We start from the raw sequence: 22,015 nt of genomic DNA, 5'->3' as shown, positions 1-22,015 counted from the left end.
GTTCCTTGACCCATTTTGATTCAAAATGGATCATATGGGAGGAGATAGGGATCTAACTTTATTTTTTTGCATGTGAGTATCATCATGTCAGCATTATTTGTTGAAAACAAATTCTTTGCCAACTGAATGGTCCTGGCACCCTTGTCAAAAATCAATTTATCACAAATGTATGAATCATAGATAATAAACTAGGGCAATTAATTGTAGGGCTCAATTCCTCTTCCTTTCACTCCAAATACTCTTTCATTGCCTAATGTTCTGTCTTAAAACCATTGTCATATACAGATGTGAAAGATATATATGTTATATATATATAATACATGTATATGTATATATTATACAATTTATATTTTATATACAAATATTATACATACTTTTTTTTTTTCAGTTTTTTTTTTTTTCAGATGGGAAGGTAAATCTCATCTCAGTTACTCATTCTTGACTGGAGTGAAAGTCTGGGATTAATTCATACTTTTTCCAAATGATTATTTTTTTAATATAGGGGAAAAAATGACTTAAGATCTGTCCTCTTAGTAATTGTTGAAGTGTACCACACATTGTTGTTAACTGTAGGCACAATATTGTACAGACTTCTAGACCCTTTTCATCTTTTGTAACTGAAACTTTATACACATTGAACACCAACTCCCTGTTTCCCCTTCCCATAGTCTCTGGCAACTGCTATTCCATTTTCTTCTTCTATGAGTTTGACTACCTTGCTGCTGCTGCTGCTAAGTCGCTTCAGTCGTGTCCGACTCTGTGCAGCCCCATAGAGGGCAGCCCACCAGGCTCCCCCTTCCCTGGGATTCTCCAGGCAAGAACACTGGAGTGGGTTGCCATTTCCTTCTCCAATGCATGAAAGTGAAAAGTGAAAGTGAAGTCACTCAGTCCTATCCAACTCTTAGTGACCTTAGATACCTCATAAAAGGGGAATCATGCAGTTGTCTGTGACTGACTTATTTCAACTTAGAATAATGTCCTTCAGGTTTATCCAAGTTATCACATATGGCAAGATTTCCTTCCTTTATAAGGTTTCTTAGTATACCATTGAATGCATATACCAGGTTTCTTTATTTCAAACATTCCAGTGTAACAATGGGGAGGGGATTAATGTTTTTTTTCCCTTACATTTTATATGACTGATTGTTGTTGTTGTTTAGCTGCTAAGTCATATCTGGCTGTTCTGCAAACCCATGGACTGTAGCCTACCTGGATCCTCTGTCTATGGGCAAGAATACTGGAGTGGGCTGTCATTTCCTTATGCAGGAGATCTTCCTGACCCAGAGATCAAACCTGCATCTCCAGTATTGGCAGGCAGATTCTTTACCACTGAGCCACAAGGGAAGCCCCATATGACTGATTACTGATGATAAAAAGAAAAATTCTGCACTTAAATAAAATTTCAGATCTTGTATAGTAGAGGGGAAAATGTAATAAAGGAGAAACAAAATTTTTGTTGATATATTTTGGCCACACTGAAAAACATGTGGGATCTTTCCCTGACCATGCTCCCTGCATTGGAAGCACAGAGTCTTAACCACTGGACCTCCAGCGAAGTCCAAATGAAATTCTCTTCTGATTGAATTTGTTTGGGGACCTTCAGCTCTATGGATGTCCATATCTCTCTTCAGATTTGGGAATTTTTTAACCATTATTTCTTTAATTATACTTTCTTCCTCTTTTTCTCTGTTCTCTTTATGATAATATCATAATGAAATACTATTTTTCCTGATGTTGTCCCATAATTCACATAAGCTTTCTTCACTCCTTTGAGTTGGATTGAATTATCTCTATCTGCATTCCCTTATAGCTTGCTGAGCTTCCTTCAAATAATTTTTTTGTCAGGATATTTGCATATCTCCCTTTCTTTGAGGTTCTCTACTGAAAAATTATTGTGTTCCTTTGGTAATGTCATGTTTTCTTGGTTTTTCATGTTCTTCAAAGTCTTGTATTGTTGTTTTCCCCTTCGAAAAAGCAGTAACTTCCCCCACTCTTTACCAGCAGGCTTTGGATTCACCTGTTAGTCCAGCTAGGGATTCTGAGGCTTTCTCAGACGTCTCTATTGATGCACCTGCTACGCAGTTTTTGTTCCCTCTTGGGAGAGGGGCATTCTTAAGATTGTATCCCTTCTCTCAGTCCTGCAAAAGCAGACCAGGTGTGGAGGGCCCCTCATTTGTTTCCCAAGGACAGTGCCCCAAACTGCTCATGTTTGTGAGCCTTCAGTCCATCTTGCAGAGTTAGGGCAGCTTTCTGCACTTGCTCATTAGCTGTCTGCAGAGGCTTGCTCTTTCTGGCCACGGATGGACAGAGAGGGTAAAGGGCATCAGGGAGGAATTTGGAGTGTTGGGGATGACAGTCGGTCAGCTGGGGTTCATAGATGAGGCACCCCAGTGGCTCATCAGTAGAATTCCTGACGGAGTCTATGAAACGGTTAGTAGAAAGAACAGTGAAGTGTTTAGTAGAGTTTCTTTGATGACCTCAGCCCTGGCTGCTATATTCCAGCCTCTCCCAGTCCTTTCATCTGCAGACTACATCAGTAATCTGGGTTAGGTGAGAAAGAACTGGGCCTCTTGGGAACTGTCTCACATGTTGGGGAAACTGGACACTCACTCCCAAGCTCTCACTTTTCCCTTTGGGAGAAATTGTCTGTCACAGGGTCTTTCCTAGCACCAAACCGTGCTGCCTCAAGGGAAGAGTAATGCAGACAAAGGGAAATGTTCTATTTCCCCTCTTCAGTGTGTCTGTTCTTAGGATTTTTTGATCTAAAAATGTGCTGGAATTTCTTTGCTGGACTCAGACTCCCACAAAGGTAGTCTCAACCCTGCGTGGCTACCAAAATCAGTGTTCTGTGGGAGGATGATGGTTAAAATGTTCTAGGCAATGGCAACCCACTCTAGTACTCTTGCCTGGAAAATCCATGGACAGAGGAGCCTGGTAGGCTGCAGTCCATGGGGTAGTTAAGAGTCGGACACGACTAAGCGACTTCACTTTCACTTTTCTCTTTCATGCATTGGAGAAGGAAATGGCAACCCACTCCAGTATTCTTGCCTGGAGAATCCCAGGGACAGGAAGCCTGGTGGGCTGCCGACTATGGGGTCGCATAGAGTCGGACACGACTGAAGCGACTTAGCATTAGCATTAACATTCTGCCATCTAATTGATGTCACTCCCAGACAAATCTCTTTTCTGAGCTTAACAGTCCTACTTATTTTTTTAGTAGTTGTCCTAGGGTTTGCAATATACATTTACAGCTAATACAAGTCCATGTTAAAATAACAGTATACTGATTCATGGGTAGTGAGTACCTTGTAATAACCAAATGATCCTAATTCTTCCCTTGTTTCCCTTGTATCAGTGCTGTCATTTATTTCTTTTATACACAAGCATATAATGTATATATACAAACACACATAATTGAATACATTTTTGCTACTATTGTTTTGAACAAACTATTGTCTCCTATTTCATTTTAGAAAAAGTAAAATGAAAGATTTTACTTTTCCTTTACTTCTTCATTCTCTGATGCTGTTTTCTTTACACAGATCTGAGCTGCTGCTGCTGCTGCTGCTGCTGCTGCTAAGTCGCTTCAGTCGTGTCCGACTCTGTGCGACCCCATACATGGCAGCCCACCAGGCTCCCCCATCCCTGGGATTCTCCAGGCACGAATACTGGAGTGGGTTGCCATTTCCTTCTCCAAAGCAGGAAAGTGAAAGTGAAAGTGAAGTCGCTCAGTCATGTCTGACTCTTAGCAATCCCATGGACTGCAGCCCACCAGGCTCCTCCATCCATGGGATTTTCCAGGCAAGAGTACTGGAGTGGGGTGCCATTGCTAGACCTATATAATTTTCCTTATTTCAAAAGAACTTCTTTTAGCATGTCTTGCAAGGCAGGTGTCCTGGCAATAAATTCCATCAGTTTTTTGTTTATCTGAGAAAGTTTTTATTTTCCTTCCAGCCTTTTCTGTGGATGTCTTTTCTTCGAACTTGTGTATGTAAAGTGCTAATTAGAGGGATTTGCCAGTTTCTTTTTTCAGGAGCTTGTTGTATCTTGTTTCCTCTGTAGTCTATGTAGCTGTGCAGGTTCTCTGATTCTGCAGTAGCAAGCCACTCTGTTCTCCCTGGTCCACTAGGCAGCTCCCCTATCAGGGCCCTGAATCAGGCCAGAGAGATTGCAGTCTTGGACCCTCCTCTGAAATGCCTACTCCTGGATGCACACTCTGTTCCTCACCTTCTCTCTCACTCTGAGTGAGATGAGACAAAAATTGGTCCATCTGGCAGGCTACTCTCAGAAAGTTGGTATGATGGTGCACACTCCACTCCTTTCCCTTCCTCCTGAGGGAGACTTTTCTGGTTGTGCACCTTCTCCCCATTGAGCAAAGTTGTGAAGTCAAAGTGTTTGTCACTCAATTGTGTCTGACTCTTTGTGACCCCATGGACTGTAGCCTGCCAGCCTCTTCTGTCCATTGAATTCTCCAGGCAAGAATACTGGAGTGGGTTGCCATTCCCTTCTCCAGGGGATCTTCCCAACCCAGGGCCTGAACCTGGGTCTCCTGCATTGAAGGCAGATTCTTTACCATCTAAGCCACCAGGGAAGCCTGAGCAAAGTTGTGTTGGCACTTTCAGCTGCCTGCCACTTTTCCAGTGTCTCTGCAGACCCCCAGATCGACACATTGTGCTGATTCATCACCCCCTTATTGAGGGGTGAGGAGAGACAGAAATTAGTCCTTCAGGCAGCTCTCAGAAAATAAAAAATGTAGGTGGCATGTTCCTCTCATTTCTTTCCCTCCCTCCCAGAGAAGTCTCAGGGTGAGCTGTTTATCCCAGATAGGCAAAACTGTGCCAACTAGGCCTTCCAGTTTTCTATTGTGCTCAGCTGCCTCTGAGCCTCCAGCCTACGGTGGTTCTGCCAACAGTGAAAAGTGGGGTAAGACAAAAATCAGGGCTCTGAAAATGTGGTGTTGACTCTGAAAAGAAGGGTTCACTCTCTCTTTTCTACCAAAAGGTTGCAGGTTGGGGCCTTTCTCCCTTGACACTGAGCTATGTTAGCTTGGGGGTGGAGCTGATACAGGCAAAGCGATGCTGCTTTTCTTACCCTTTTCAGTGTAGCTGTTCTTGGTTTTGTGTTTGCTTGTGGTATGGCAACTTCTTCAGTGGAATCTTGAATTCACATAAAGATGTTTGGGTTTATGTGAAAGTGCAAGTGTTAGTCGAGTCTGACCCCATGGACTGCAGCCCACCAGGCTCTTCTATCCATTGAATTCTCCAGGCAATAATACTGGAGTGAGTTGCCATTCCTTTCTCCAAGGGATCTTCCCAACCCAGGAACTAAACCCAGGTCTCCTGCATTGCAGGCAGATTTGTTACCATCTCAGCTACTGGGTTATATCATTACTAAAGTGGTGTTTCTGCAGGGAAAGGAGGACTAGGACTTCCTATTCAGCCATCTTGCTGCTTTTACTCTCTGGGATTAGTTTTTCATCAGTAATCCCAGGGTTTATTTTCAGTTTTATGTTGCAGGTAATATGTAATTAGGTAGAATGGTCTTCAGATTTTGCCTTGGTGTCTAGTAAGATACTTTTACACAGGTAATATCTGAGATGTTATGGAAAATGTGTTAGTGATTTAAAAATACTATTTTTTAATGTATAAAACTCAATTTTTGCTGTTTAGATGGTTACATAGGAGACATTATAAGAAGCACTTGATAAAGTTCTTGTAAGTAGTGCTCAAAAGAGCATTCATAATTTAAAAATATACAGCTACATAAGATTAATTCAATGTATAGTCACACTTGATATTGATACCCTTTCTCTGTTTCTAAAACCAATAATCAGTAACATTGAATAGTTTGGTTGCCTGAAATGCAAAACCAGTGCCCAAACCAATCATTTCCACCAACCTCCGATGGGTGAGCATTTTGAAGTTCAGAGACTCGGGCCAATCCTTCTCCTGGGAAACTTTCTCCTCCTTCATTTCAGGTGCTGATGAGCCCAGTGGAAGCAAATGCTCTGAACTTGAAGATGTTGGCTGGGCACATTCCCCCATGTTCACTGGTGTACATGTGGAACATGTGACCCAAGCACTCAGAAGTTACATTGTTCAAATTGTTTTGCTGGATGAACCTGTATCATCAGCAAAACCACCACCACTTTGACTGATCTGGCATTGTTAGTTCATTGTATAGAGAATGTCTCTGAAACCCTCAGGCATGCCCAACAATAGCTCTGCAGTGTGTGGATAATTCACCATTTTTATACCTGTACTTTCCTGTCAAGTAATACATACTGTGAACATTCTTGTGCCACAAAAATGTTAAGAATCTTCCTCTGAAAATAAATCAACTACTTCCATCCAATCCATTTACCAAAAGGGAATTTATTTTTCTGCAATAACATGTAAGCATACAGTAACATACCTAAAAAGAAGGTATACTCTCTGTACCATCAAAGAGGAAACATGAGAATATTGTTAGCTGAGCAAGAAGAGGAAATGAAAGGTGATTATAAGTTTGAATTGATTCATAAGATTAATAAAATTATTTAAATACCACAATTCCATATAGTGAATCTATCCATTAGCTTTTAAGATTATAGTGGCCCATGATCACACAGCCATCTCTGCTATTTTAAAGTTAACCTTGGCAAATAGATTTCAGTAGAAATAAAATTTGTAATTATTAAAAACTTGATCTTTATGTAAATTTTCTTCTTGAAGATCATGGAAAACTATACCCAAGAGTGACACCAATATCCAAGGCGTCGGATAGGCACCAATTATGTTTTGTTTGCTGTATCCTCTATATCTATTTGAGTGTGTGTACACACACCACACACACATACACACACACACATATAAAAAACAGCTATGTGAGCACATGTGCATGCACGCTCAGTTTCTCAGTCATGTCCATCTCTTTGTGACCCTATGGACTCTCACACACCAGGCTTCTCTGTCCACGGGATTTTCCAGACAAGAATACTGGAGAGGGTATTTAGCACATAAAAGGTGCTAAATTCATATGCTGAATAAATGAATGTATGCTGTAGTGATGTTTTCTATTGGTAATCTAGTTTAGTGCTAGAAGCACAGACTTGGGAAATGGAAAGACCTGCGTTTGCAACCCATTTCTGCTGTTAACTAATTGCTGACCTTGAACAGTATTTAATTTTCCAGAGCTTCTGTTTGTTCACATGTAGAATAAAGAAAACTTACATCGTAAGTCTTTTGTCAGGATAACTGGAGGGGCCTATAAAGCACTTAGCATACTGTCTGAAACCTCAAAGCATCCAATACATGGAAGCTACTATAAATATTGAATGAAGCTCTTCTGTAGATAGTACATGCTTCTAGGGACTTAGAAATTTATTATATTTTTCCATAGAGAAAAGACTTCCTAATCATACGGATTGGAGATGGGGAAGAAGGATGATTCGAGTTACTGTTATAAGTTCCCTCTCTTGTTCAGAGAATAGTAAAGATAGTTGATAAGTACTTATATTAAAATGTTTAGTATAACTTCTAAACTATTAGACAAAAGGAAATGGTGTGAAGTACTCAAAAAGAAGAAAGGGAATAGCATAGAGAACACAACATAGAAAGAAAGCATAAAAATGAGGAAGAAATAAAATCAGGTGTATCAGTAATTATAGTAAGTGTAAATAGATTTGTCAGTAATTCAGTCAGACCTTTCTTGTAGCTTGCTGTACCAGGCATGTGCTAGGCCCAGTATGTAGACTGGTAAGTAAAAGCAATGTGATGAGGATGCAACCTCTCTGCATCTCTTGTATTGCCTTTCCTGTGCATTCATTTCATTCTTAGCTCAGTTGTTTTTCCTTCCTGGAGCTGCTCAGAAGTGTTCTACCAACTTAGCAACCCTGGCAGAAATAGCGGAGCTCTGTCTCAGAGCTCCAGTGGAACTCCTTCAACAGAGTCTCAGGAGCCTGGCTCATGCCAGAAATCAGACTGGCATGAAAAAGGATCTAAAAGAGTGGAAAAGAATCTAAAACAGTGGGTATACATATATGTATATCTGATTCATACCATATGGAGAGGAATATGTTAGTTCAGATGTCCACTGACAGATGAATGGATAAAGAAGATGTGGCTCATACCGACAATGGATTGTTACCCAGCCATAAAAAAGAATGAAATAATGGGATTTGCAGTGACATGGATGGACTTAGAGATTATCATACAGAGTGAAGTGAGTCAGACAAAGACAAATATTGTATGATATCCTTCATATGGAGAATCTAAAAAAATGGTACAAATGAGTTTATTTATAAAACAGAAAAAGAAACTTGTAGAAACATGTAGAAAACAAACTTACGGTTACCAAGGAGGAAAAGGGATAAGGGCATAAATTGACACACTACTATAAATAGGGGCTTCCCCGATGGCTCAGATGGTAAAGCATCTGCCTGCAATGCGGGAGACTCAGGTTCAATCCCTGGGTCAGGAAGATCCCCTGGAGAAGGAAATGGCAACCCACTCCAGTACTCTTGCCTGGAAAATTCCATGGACTGAGGACCCTGGTAGGCTACAGTCCATGGGGTTGCAAAGAGTTGGACACAACTGAGCAACTTCACTTTCACTATATATAAAATAGATTACAAGAACCTACTGTGTAGCAGAGGGAACTACTCAATACTCAGTGATGACTTATATGGGAAAAGAATCTAAAACAGTGGGTATACATATATGTATATCTGATTCAATCTAAAAGAGTGGATATATGTGTATGTATACCTGATTAACTTTTCTGTATAGTAGAAGCTAGCACAACATTGTAAAAACTACTCCAATAAAGATTATTTAAAAAATAAAGACCAACTGGTGCTTTTGCCAATTTGAATGGCAAGTAGATCCCAGGTTGGCTCAAACTTCAAACATCTGCAACACTTGTACTCTAATTAATATCTGCTAATATGACAAGTAGTGAAGTAAAATTTGATAATTGCTGTGGTGTTGATGTTCAGTTGGTAACTCATGTCTGACTCTTTGTGACTCCATAGACTGTAGCATGCCAGGTTTCCCTGATAATTTCTAAATTTAACTTCAAAAGCAAAAACCAGAAGTTAAACATTAGGTACATGCTGTGGACATTTGTAGTGCCTGAACCTTCAGCAATAGGTTCTTTAGCACAGAATCCACTTCCTGGAGCTCTAGACCTCTCCCAGACTTCTATGCCCTCTCCAATCTTGATATAGCTGGATTTAGAAAATAGGTTCAGAATAGTTTCCATTATAATTTGAAGTCATTGTTAATATTTTCATATCACTAATGAAGCTGATAAGAGGTATGAAGTCATTCTGATTTAAAATTTTTATTTATTTACTTATTAATTTATTGTCATGATGTGCTTTTTTCTGAAAGATTTTTTAAGAAAATCTTTCTGCTTTGATGTTCTGAAATGTCATAATAATTCATTTGTGAGTATTTTTTCATTAATTGTTTTTGGTACTTGATGAGGGTTTTTTTTTTAGTGTGCAAAGAGAAGTATTCTATATTTTCAGATCTTGAAAATTTTTCTATTTCTTTCATCATTTCCTTTTTGCTTCTTCTCTGTTTAAATTTCAAGTACTTGTATGTCTGATATTATGTTTTTCTCCTCCTAGCTTTTTTTCCTGTTAAAATTTCTGCAGGTATTTTTGTCTTCCTTTTTTTTTTTTTTGAAAGGTTTTCTTCTTAAAGCCTTACATTATTTTTATTTTTTTCTCTTTTTTTATTATTATTTTTTTTTACTTTACAATATTGTATTGGTTTTGCCATACATCAACATGCATCTGCCACGGGTGTACACGTGTTCCCCATCCTGAACCCCCCTCCCACCTCCCTCCCCATACCATCCCTCTGGGTCATCCCAGTGCACCAACCCCAAGCTTCCTGTATCCTACATTGAACCTGGACTGGTGATTCGTTTCTTATATGATGTTATACATGTTGTAATGCCATGCTCCCAAATCATCCTCCCTCCCTCGCACAGAGTCCAAAAGACTGTTCTATACATCTGTGTCTCTTTTGCTGTCTCGCATACAGGGTTGTCATTACCATCTTTCTAAATTCCATATATATGTGTTAGTATACTGTATTGGTATTTTTCTTTCTGGCTTACTACACTCTGTATAATATGCTCCAGTTTCATCCACCTCATTAGAACTGATTCAAATGTATTCTTTTTAATGGCTGAGTAATACTCCATTGTGTATATGTACCACTGCTTTCTTATCCATTCATCTGCTGATGGACATCTAGGTTGCTTCCATGTCCTGGCTATTATAAACAGTGCTGCGATGAACATTGGGGTACACGTGTCTCTTTCCCTTCTGGTTTCCTCAGTGTGTATGCCCAGCAGTGGGATTGCTGGGTCATATGGCGGTTCTATTTCCAATTTTTTAAGGAATCTCCACAGTGTTCTCCATAGTGGCTGTACTAGTTTGCATTCCCACCAACAGTGTAAGAGGGTTCCCTTTTCTCCACACCCTTTCCAGCATTTATTGCTTGTAGACTTTTGGATTGCAGCCATTCTGACTGGCGTGAAATGGCACCTCATTGTGGTTTTGATTTGCATTTCTCTGATAATGAGTGATGTTGAGCATCTTTTCATGTGTTTGTTAGCCATCTGTATGTCTCCTTTGGAGAAATGTCTGTTTAGTTCTTTGGCCCATTTTTTGATTGGGTCATTTATTTTTCTGGAATTGAGCTGCAGGAGTTGCGTGTATATTTTTGAGATTAGTTGTTTGTCAGTTGCTTCATTTGCTGTTATTTTCTCCCATTCTGAAGGCTGTCTTTTCACCGTGCTTATAGTTTCCTTTGTTGTGCAGAAGCTTTTAATTTTAATTAGGTCCCATTTGTTTATTTTTCTTTTATTTCCAATATTCTGGGAGGTGGGTCATAGAGGATTCTGCTGTGATGTATGTCGGAGAGTGTTTTGCCTATGTTCTCCTCTAGGAGTTGTATAGTTTCTGGTCTTATGTTTAGATCTTTAATCCATTTTGAGTTTATTTTTGTGTATGGTGTTAGAAAGTGTTCTAGTTTCATTCTTTTACAAGTGGTTGACCAGTTTTCCCAGAACCACTTGTTAAAGAGATTGTTTTTTCTCCATTGTATATTCTTGCCTCCTTTGTCAAAGATAAGGTGTCCATAGGTGCGTGGGTTTACCTCTGGGCTTTCTATTTTGTTCCATTGATCTATATTTCTGTCTGTGCCAGTATCATACTGTCTTGATGACTGTGGCTTTGTAGTAGAGCCTGAAGTCAGGCAGGTTGATACCTCTAGTTCCATTCTTCTTTCTCAAGATTGCTTTGGTTATTCGAGGTTTTTTGTATTTCCATGCAAATTGTGAAATTATTTGTTCTAGCTCTGTGAAAAATACTGTTGGTAGCTTGATAGGGATTGCATTGAATCTATAGATTGCTATGGGTAGTATACTCATTTTCACTATATTGATTCTTCCGATCCATGAACATGGTGTATTTCTCCATCTATTAGTGTCCTCTTTGATTTCTTTCATCAGTGTTTTATAGTTTTCTATATATAGGTCTTTAGTTTCTTTAGGTAGATATATTCCTAAGCATTTTATTCTTTTCGTTGCAATGGTGAATGGAATTCTATCCTTAATTTCTCTATTTTCTCATTATTAGTGTATAGGAATGCAAGGGATTTCTGTGTGTTGATTTTGTATCCTGCAACTTTACTATATTCATTGATTTGCTCTAGTAATTTTCTTGTGGAGTCTTTAGGTTTTCTATGTAGAGGATCATGTCAGCTGCAAACAGTGAGTTTTACTTCTTTTCCAATTTGGATTCCTTTTATTTCTTTTTCTGCTCTGATTGCTGTGGCCAAAACTTCCAAAACTATGTTGAATAGTAGTGGTGAGAGTGGGCACCCTTGTCTTGTTCCTGACTTTAGGGGAAATGCTTTCTATTTTTCACCATTGAGGATAATGTTTGCTGTGGGTTTGTCATATATAGCTTTTATTATGTTGAGGTATGTTCCTTCTATTCCTGCTTTCTGGAGAGTTCTTATCATAAATGGATGTTGAATTTTCTCAAAGGCTTTCTCTGCATCTATTGAGATAATCATATGGCTTTTATTTTTTAATTTGTTAATGTGGTGTATTACATTGATTGATTTGTGGATATTGAAGAATCCTTGCATCCCTGGGATAAAGTCCACTTGGCCATGGTGTATGATCTTTTTAATATGTTGTTGGATTCTGATTGCTAGAATTTTGTTAAGGATTTTTGCACCTATGTTCATCAGTGATATTGGCCTATAGTTTTCTTTTTTTGTGGCATCTTTGTCAGGTGTTGGTATTAGGGTGATGGGGGCCTCATAGAATGAGTTTGGAAGTTTACCTTTCTCTGCAATTTTCTTGAAGAGTTTGAGTAGGATAGGTGTTAGCTCTTCTCTAAACTTTTGGTAGAATTCAGCTGTGAAGCCGTCTGGACCTGGGCTTTTGTTTGCTGGAAGATTTCTGATTACAGTTTCAATTTCTGTGCTTGTGATGGGTCTATTAAGATTATCTATTTCTTCCTGGTTCAGTTTTGGAAAGTTGTACTTTTCTAAGAATTTGTCCATTTCTTCCACGTTGTCCATTTTATTGCCATATAATTATGGATAGTAGTCTCTTATGATCCTTTGTATTTCTGTGTTGTCTCTTGTGATCTCTCCATTTTCATTTCTAATTTTATTGATTTGATTTTTCTCCCTTTGTTTCTTGATGAGTCTGGCTAATGGTTTGTCAATTTTATTTATCCTTTCAAAGAACCAGCTTTTGGCTTTGTTGATTTTTGCTATGGTCTCTTTTGTTTCTTTTGCATTTATTTCTGCCCTAATTTTTAAGATTTCTTTCCTTCTACTAACCCTGGGGTTCTTCATTTCTCCTTTTCTAGGTGCTTTAGGTGTAGAGTTAGGTTATTTATTTGACTTTTTTCTTGTTTCTTGAGGTATGCCTGTATTGCTGTGAACTTTCCCCTTAGCACTGCTTTTACAGTGTCCCATAGGTTTTGGGTTGTTGTGCTTTCATTTTCATTCGTTTTTATGCAAATTTTGATTTCTTTTTTGATTTCTTCTGTGATTTGTTGGTTATTCAGCAGCGTGTTGTTCAGCCTCCACATGTTGGAATTTTTAATAGTTTTTTCTCCTGTAATTGAGATCTAATCTTACTGCATTGTGGTCAGAAAAGATGCTTGGAATGATTTCAATTTTTTTGAATTTACCAAGGCTCGATTTATGGCCCAGGATGTGATCTATCCTGGAGAAGGTTCCATGTGCGCTTGAGAAAAAGGTGAAATTCATTGTTTGGGGATGAAATGTCCTATAGATATCAATTAGGTCTAACTGGTCTATTGTATCATTTAAAGTTTGTGTTTCTTTGTTAATTTTCTGTTTAGTTTATCTATCCATAGTTGTGAATGGGGTATTAAAGTCTCCCACTATTATTGTGTTATTGTTAATTTCCCCTTTCATACTTGTTAACATTTGTCTTACATATTGTGGTGCTCCTATGTTGGGTGCATATATATTTATAATTGTTATATCGTCTTCTTGGATTTATCCTTTGATCATTATGTAGTGACCATCTTTGTCTCTTTTCACAGCCTTTGTTTTAAAGTCTATTTTATCTGATATGAGTATTGCTACTCCTGCTTTCTTTTGATCTCTATTTGCATGGAAAATCTTTTTCCAGGCCTTCAATTTCAGTCTGTATGTGTCCCCTGTTTTGAGGTGGGTCTCTTGTAGACAGCATATGTAGCGGTCTAGTTTTTGTATCCATTCAGCCAGTCTTTGTCTTTTGGTTGAGGCATTCAACCCATTTAGGTTTAAGGTAATTATTGATAAGTATGATCCCATTGCCATTTGCTTTATTGTTTTGGGTTCGAGTTTATACACCGTTTTTGTGTCTCTTGTCTAGAGAATATCCTTTAGCATTTGTTGGAGAGCTGGTTTGGTGGTGCTGAATTCTCTCAGCTTTTGCTTGTCTGTAAAGCTTTTGATTTCTCCTTCATATTTGAATGAGATCTTTGCTGGGTACAGTAATCTGGGCTGTAGGTTATTTTCTTTCATCACTTTAAATATGTCTTGCCATTCCCTCCTGGCCTGAAGAGTTTCTATTGAAAGATCGGCTGTTATCCTTATGGGAATCCCCTTATGTGTTACTTGTTGTTTTTTCCTTGCTGCTTTTAATATTTGTTCTTTGTTAATTTGATTAATATGTGTCTTGGGGTGTTTTGCCTTGGGTTTATCCTGTTTGGGACTCTCTGGGTTTCTTGGACTTGGGTGATTATTTCCTTCCCCATTTTAGGGAAGTTTTCAACTATTATCTCCTCAAGTATTTTCTCATGGTCTTTCTTTTTGTCTTCTTCTTCTGGGACTCCTATGATTCGAATGTTGTAGCATTTAATATTGTCCTGGAGGTCTCTGAGATTGTCCTCATTTCTTTTAATTGTTTTTTCTTTTAATTTGTTTTTCTTTTTTCCTCTCTGATTGATTTATTTCTACCAGTCTATCTTCTATTTCATTAATCCTATCTTCTGCCTCCTTTATTCTACTATTTGTTGCCTCCAGAATGTTTTTGATCTCATTTATTGCATTATTCACTATATATTGACTCTTTTTTATTTCTTTTAGGTCCTTGTTAAACCTTTCTTGCATTTTCTTAATCCTTGCCTCCAGGCTATTTATCTGTGATTCCAGTTTTATTTCAAGATTTTGGATCATTTTCACTATCATTATTTGGAATTCTTTATCAGGTAGATTCCCTATCTCTTCCTCTTTTGTTTGGTTTGGTGGGCATTTATCCTGTTCCTCTACCTGTTGGGTATTCCTCTGTCTCTTTATCTTGTTTAAATTGCTAAGTTTGGGGTGTCCTTTCTGTATTCTGGCAGTTTGTGGAGTTCTCTTTATGATGGAGTTTCATCGCTGTGGGTAGGGTTGTATCGGTGGCTTGTCAAGGTTTTTTGGTTAGGGAAGCTTGTGTCGGTGTTCTGGTGGGTGTAGCTGGATTTCTTCTCTCTGGAGTGCAATGAAGTGTCTAGTAACGAGTTATGAGATGTCAATGGTTTTGGAGTAACTTTGGGCAGCCTGTATATTGAAGCTCAGAGCTGTGTTCCTGTGTTGCTGGAGAATTTGCGTGGTATGTCTTGCTGTGGAACTTGTTGGCCCTTGGGTGGTGCTTGGTTTCAGTGTAGGTATGGAGGCGTTTGATGAACTCCTGTCGCTTAATGTTCCCTGGAGTCAGGTGTTCTATGATGTTCTCAGGATTTGGACTTAAGCCTCCTGCTTGTGGTTTTCAGTCTTATTTTTACAGTAGTCTCAAGACTTCTCCTTCTATAAAGCACCATTGATAAAACATCTAGGTTAAAGATGAAATGTTTCTCCACAGTGAGGGACACCCAGAGAGGTTCACAGAGTTACCTGGAGAAGAGAAGAGGGAGGAGGGAGTTAGAGGTGACCTGAATGAGATGAAGTGGAATCAAAAGAGGAGAGAGCAAGCTAGCCAGTAATCACTTCCTTATGTGCACTCCACAGTCTGGACCACTCAGAGATGTTCATGGAGTTATACAGAGAAGAGAAGAGGGAGGAAGGAGACAGACCTGGCCAGGAGGATAAAAGGGGAGAATGAAAAGGAGGGAGACAGATCCAGCCAGTAATCAGTTCCCTAAGTGTCCTCCACTGTCTGGAATACACAGAGATTCAGAGAATTGGGTAGAGAAGAGAAGGTGGAGGGAGGAGACAGAGGCGACCTAGTGGAGAGAAAGGAGAGTCCAAAGGGGGAGAGAGCAGTCAAGCTAGTAATCTCGCTGCCAAGTAAAAATAGGTACTGAAGACTGGGTTCTTAAGGGTATAAAATTGATAACAAATACCAAAAAGCAAAGATTAAAATTCTAGAGTAGAGGTTGGATTTTCAAAAATACAATATTAAAGCAAAGAAGAAAAAGAAAAAAAAAAACAAAGTCACAAAAGTTATTTAAATACATATATGTATGAAGTTCGCTTTAAAAATAGGTTTTTTTTTAAGAAAAAGTAATAGTAGGTTATAAAAATGAAAGTTAAAGGAGTAATAGAGGACTTAAAATTTTTTTTAAAGTTACATAAAAAAAGAAAAGAAAAAGAAAAAAAAAGAATGATCATAAAAATAGTGAAAATATATCTAGGACTTTCTCTGGTGGTGTTGTGGGTAGTGTGGGGTCAGTTCATTTTCAGATAGTTTCTTGGTCCGGCTTATATTTCTCAAGATCTATAGACCCCTTCCTATGTATTTGGTACTAACTACAGGGTTTTAATCTATTGCACCTGTGACTCCCAAGGTGGTTCCCTCTGTTTTAGCTTCTTCTGTTTGCTGGTATCTTCAGTGTCTGATTTCCGCCCTGACACAAGGGGGCGGTGGTGGACACTTTTTTTTTTTAGGCTCACTTGTTCAGTTGCACTGTGAGGAGGGAGGGACACTGCAAACAAATAACACTGGCGTGTGCTCGTAGTGTCTCAGCCACACTGGGCCTGCCCCTGCTCATGGCGCGTGCACCCTCCCTGCCCACACAGCTCAGGCTCTAGGTTGCTCCGCCGGGAACCGTCCAAGGCCGGCCCTGGGCTGCATGCACCTCCCAGGTCTAAGCCACTCAGGTTCAGGCACTCGGGTAGTACTCAGAGGCGCAGACTCTGTTGGGCCTGCGTTTTGTACCCTTCCCAGCTCCGAGCAGCTCAGGTGATGAGGTGTTTGGTGAGTGCGGTCACTGTGACTTATCGCCTTTCCTGTCCCTGCCGCTCGGTTTTCTGGGTGTACAACCAGCCCACCTTCTCAGGCAGATGACTGTCCAGAACCCCAAGAAATCTTAGTTAGCAAAGAAGCCTGCTTGCAGTTTGGTAGATAATGTCTCTCTGGGGCTGTGATTGCCCACTTAGGGCTCTGGCTGCCTGTCACTGGAGGGGGATGGTCTGCAGCTGGCTAGTTCTGTTCCGCCCTTTGTTCTGTGTGCGGGCTGGCGGTGTCTTAGGGCTTTTCGCGTGGTAGCTATCCCACAGTCTGGTTTGCTAGCCCAAATTAGTTCGCTCTGATTACCTTCGGGGGCATTCAGGCCCGATCCTTACTCTAATCAATGCAGCCCGTGCCTCCCTGCCCAGCCCCCACTTGCTAGTGGTGGGCACAGGAGTCTGCGCTTCTTCTCCACTGGGGGAGTTACCATTGGGCTCGTAATCTGTGGGTTTTAATTATTTACTTATTTTTCCTCCCTATTATGTTTCCCTCTGTGCTTCCAAGGCTCGGCACAGACTCAGCAGTGAGAGTGTTTCCTGGTGTTTGGAAACTTCTCTCTTTTTAAGACTCCGTTCCAGAGATGAAGGTCCGTCCCTACCACTTTTGTCTCTTTTTTTGTCTTTTGTATTTTTCCTACCTCCTTTTGAAGATAACGGGCTGCTTTTCTGGGGGCCTGATGTCCTCTGCCGTCATTCAGAAGTTGTTTTGTGGATTTTACTCAGCATTTAAATGTTCTTTTGATGAAGTTGTGGGGGAGAAAGTGGTCTCCCCGTCCTATTCCTCCACCATCTTAGGACCGCTTCCTGTCTGAAACTTTCAAAAGTCAACGTTATATTTAGCAGAGTCTCATTCCCTAAAGATATTATTTAGTTGTGATTTAAGGCCAGTTCAGTTCAGGTGCTTGGTCGTGTATGACTCTTTGCCACCCCATGAACTGCAGCATTCCAGAGTTCCTGGTCTATCACCAACTCCCGGAGTTTACTCAAACTTATGTCCATAGAGTCACTGATGCCATCCATCCATCTCATCCTCTGCTGTCTCCTTCTCCTTCAGCCTTCAATCTTCCCCAGCACCAGGGTCTTTTCCAATGAGTCAGTCTTTCACACGAGGTGGCCAAAGTATTGAGGTTTCAGCTTCAGCATCAGTTCTTCCAATGAATATTCAGGACTGATTTCCTTTAGAATGGACTGGCTGGATCACCTTGCAGTCCAAGGGACTCTCAAGAGTCTTTGCCAACACCACAGTTCAAAAGCATCAATTCTTTCAGTGCTCAGCTTTCTTTATAGTCCAAATCTCACATCCGTACATGACTACTGGAAAAACAATAGCCTTGACTAGACAGACCTTTGTTGGCAAAGTAATGTCTCTGCTTTTTAAAATGCTGTCTAGGTTGGTCATAGCTTTCTTCCAAGGAGCAAGCATCTTTTAATTTCATGGCTGCAGTCACCAACTGCAGTGATTTTGGAGCCCAAGAAAATAAAGTCTGTCACTATTTCCATTGTTTCTCCACCTATTTTTCATGAAATGATGGGACCAGATGCCATGATCTGGGTTTTGGAATGCTGAGCTTTAAGTCCGCTTTTTTCACTTTTCTCTTTTTCTGTCATCAAGAGGCTCTTTAGTTCCTCTTCACTTTCTGCCATCAGGGTGGTGTCATCTGCATGTCTGAGGTTATTGATATTTCTCCCGGCAATCTCAATTCCAGCTTGTGTTTCATTCAGCCCGGCATTTTGAATGATGTACTCTGCATAGAAGTTAAATAAACAGGGTGACAATATACAGCCTTGACATACTCCTTTCCCAATTTGGAACCAGTCTGTTGTTCCATGTCCAGTTCTAACTGTTGCTTCCTGACCTACATACAGATTTCTCAGGAGGCAGGTCAGGTGGTCTGGTATTCCCATCTCTTGAAGACTTTCCCACAGTTTGTTGTGATCCACACAGTCAAAGACTTTGGCATAGTCAATAAAACAGAAATAGATGTTTTTCTGGAACTCTCTTGCTTTTTCTATGATGCAATGGATGTTGGCAATTTGATTGTTTGTTCCTCAGCCTTTTCTAAATCCAGCTTGAACATCTGTAAGTTCACGGTTGATGTAGTGTTGAAGCCTGGCTTGGAGAATTTTGAGCTTTACTTTGCTAGTATGTGAGATGAGTGCAATTGTGAGGTAGTGTGACCATTCTTTAGCATTGCCTTTCTTTGGGATTGGAATGAAAATGGACTTTTCCAGTCCTGTGGCCACTGTTGAGTTTTCCAAATTTGCTGGCATATTCAGTACAGCACTTTCACAGCATCATCTTTTAGGATTTAGAATTCAAGGCCATATATATTTTGAAAATCCATGTACTCAGCGTTTGTTTTTACATCACTTCTGTATATTTCAGTTATGCATGTTTATACTAAAATTTCATGTTAGTACATAAGAAGTAAAGTGAAAGGTAAAAGATCTTCATCTTATAACCAAGATTAGAGGAATGAAAAGTAGTTTTGTTAGATATTAGCTAGCTGGGGGCTTCCCAAGAGGTGCTAGTGTTTAAAAGTCTGCCTGCCAGTGCAGGAAACTCAGAAGACATGGGTTTGATCCTTGTTTTGGAAAGATCCCTGGAGAAGAAAATGGCAGCCCACTCCAGTATTCTTACCTGGGAAATCCCATGGACAGAGGAACCTGGTGGGCTGAGTTGGACATGACTGAGCACACACATAGAGATATTAGACAGCCAGTTTATGGTGCAGCTGAAAACACCAAGAATTAATAGTACTTCACGGGTTTATTACAGTCATGGAATATATTGACAAGGAGAGAGGAGGCAAATCTGATTAAAGTCATATGTGCTGTTTTCTTTCCCCCTCTATTCAATCTCTATGATATCAATTGTGAGAAGTAAGCAATGAAAGTTAGCTAGCTGGGTCTAGCTTATGGTTTTCTGCCCTGTGAGCTTGGGAAGAACACCTGGGCAGTCAGGAGTCCCATATCCATATACATATCTGTACCTATGTCCATATCCATATGTACTTAGGTTGCATTTTAAAAGCAGAGCTGCTGAAACATCAAGCCTCAGTTCTTTCCTTTTCTTAAACTCGTGGCATGAAAAGAATCCCTGACTGCCTGTTCCTTCCATTCCCTACTGTCCCATTTCCTTCACAATCTGAAATGGATTCAGTCTGTCTTTTCACTCTACCCAGTTTTTGGAGCTTTTGTGTCACAAGATCATATCCATTGTGCTTTTCTCATAGCAATTTATTATACCACAAATACAGGAATAATAATTATAAATGATTGAGCTTCCCTGGAGGCTCAGATGGTAAAGAATCTGTTTGTAATGCAGAACACCCGGGTTCAGTCCTTGGGTCAGGAAGATCTCCTGGAGAAGGGAATGGCAACCCACTCCAGTATTCTTGCCTGAAAAATCCCATGGACAGAGGACCTGGTGGGCTACAGTCCATGGGGTCACAAAGAGTTGGACACGACTGAGTGACAAACACTTTTACTTTCACAATAATAAATATTAAGTATGCTTATTGTTTATGGGATTCTCCAAACAAGAACACTGGAGTGGGTTGCCATTTCCTCCTCCAATGCATGAAAGTGAAAAGTGAAATTGAAGTCGCTCAGTCGTGTCCGACCCTCAGCGACCCCATGGACTGCAGCCTTCCAGGCTTCTCCATCCATGGGATTTTCCAGGCAAGAGTACTGTAGTGGGGTGCCATTGCCTTCTCCGCATTGTTTATGAACTCCTTGCTAAATGGTAATAAAGAAAAATGATTTAGAGCACAGCCTTTATATTGCTTAGATTTCAGTCTTTGTTTTGTCACATAGCTATTTTATAGTGAGTGAATTAATCAGTCTCTCTATATCTTAGTTATTTCATCTGTGAAGTGGAGATAATATTCCTGAACACATAGGGCTAAGATGAGGATTATATGATGATTATGAAGTACTTAGCACAGTGGCTGGTATTTAGTAAGTACTCCATTATACTCTGGTGGCTTATTTAGGAAGTTTATATAACTCTTTAAACTTCCAGCATCTATTATATATAGTGGATAAAAATTGAAATCATCAGACAGGCAGCTGTTAATCTTTACCTTTAAACATAACAGTGGACACAAATTCTCATCCATTTTAGCTTTGTTCTATCATCTCTTCTTCCTACATCTTTATTATTCTTATGCTTTCTGAATTGGAGGTTCTCAGAGAATTATTTTCCTTTTTCCTGCTTCCTTATTTCTGAAAATAATCATTGTTTTAGCCTAAGCATTGAGCAAAATTTCTTAACTTTTCATCGAGTTTTTGTGATTTATCCTCTCAAAAAAATTCATTGAACACTTACTTTGTACTAGATACAGGGGATAAAGATATGATATGCCCTAATGATGCTAAAGCTGAAACTCCAGTACTTTGGCCACCTCATGTGAAGAGTTGACTCATTGGAAAAGACTCTGATGCTGGGAGGGATTGGGGGCAGGAGGAGAAGGGGACGACAGAGGATGAGATGGCATCACGGACTTGATGGATGTGAGTCTGAGTGAACTCTGGGAGTTGGTGATGGACAGGGAGGCTTGGTGTGCTGCGATTCATGGGGTCACAAAGAGTTGGACACAACTGAGCGACTGAATTGAACTGAACCGAATTGTGTCTGGGGACAGTGAGGTTCAGGAAAAAGCTTTCCATCTAAGTGCATCTTTCTCCTGGCCCTGCTGTGTGTTTCATGGTTTTTTTTTGTTTTTTGTCTTTCTTTCCAAGCTTCTGTTGAAGTGTAGAAGTGTTCCAGCTTGGGGGACAGTTCTTGGTAGCTGGGTATTTCCAACCCCAAGCTTCTGATACAACTCTGGTATCAGCTCTTTTATTTTTCCAGTTGTGTTTTGTTAAGAATACATTCTGTTACTAATTTTTTTCATGATTTTAGGTCACATTGATAGCTTTTATCTATGTAACAAAATAGTTATTTTATTCTTTTGAAACTCAGTTTCTCCTAGCCTTGTCTTTCTATTCTTTAGAATGTTTGAATTCTATAATTTTTATTCTTAAGTTCTTAAGTTTAAAATTTCTTAATTTCTTGGCCTTATCTTTTCCCTTTCCTTAGATCTCAATTTTCCTATTATTTAAATTTTTATACGTTTTCATTTTATTTCATTTATACAAGTGATGTCCAGTCTTAAAAATCATCTTATAACATTACTCTTATTTTCCCACTTGACAGTGTGGCAGTTGATACTCAGAGAGGGAAGGGCTTGTTAAGGTGGCAGAGATAGACTGGC

Source organism: Bos taurus, chromosome 6 (assembly GCF_002263795.3).
Source record: "Bos taurus isolate L1 Dominette 01449 registration number 42190680 breed Hereford chromosome 6, ARS-UCD2.0, whole genome shotgun sequence".
NCBI lineage: Eukaryota > Metazoa > Chordata > Mammalia > Artiodactyla > Bovidae > Bos > Bos taurus.
Note: the sequence above shows the minus strand (reverse complement) of the source record.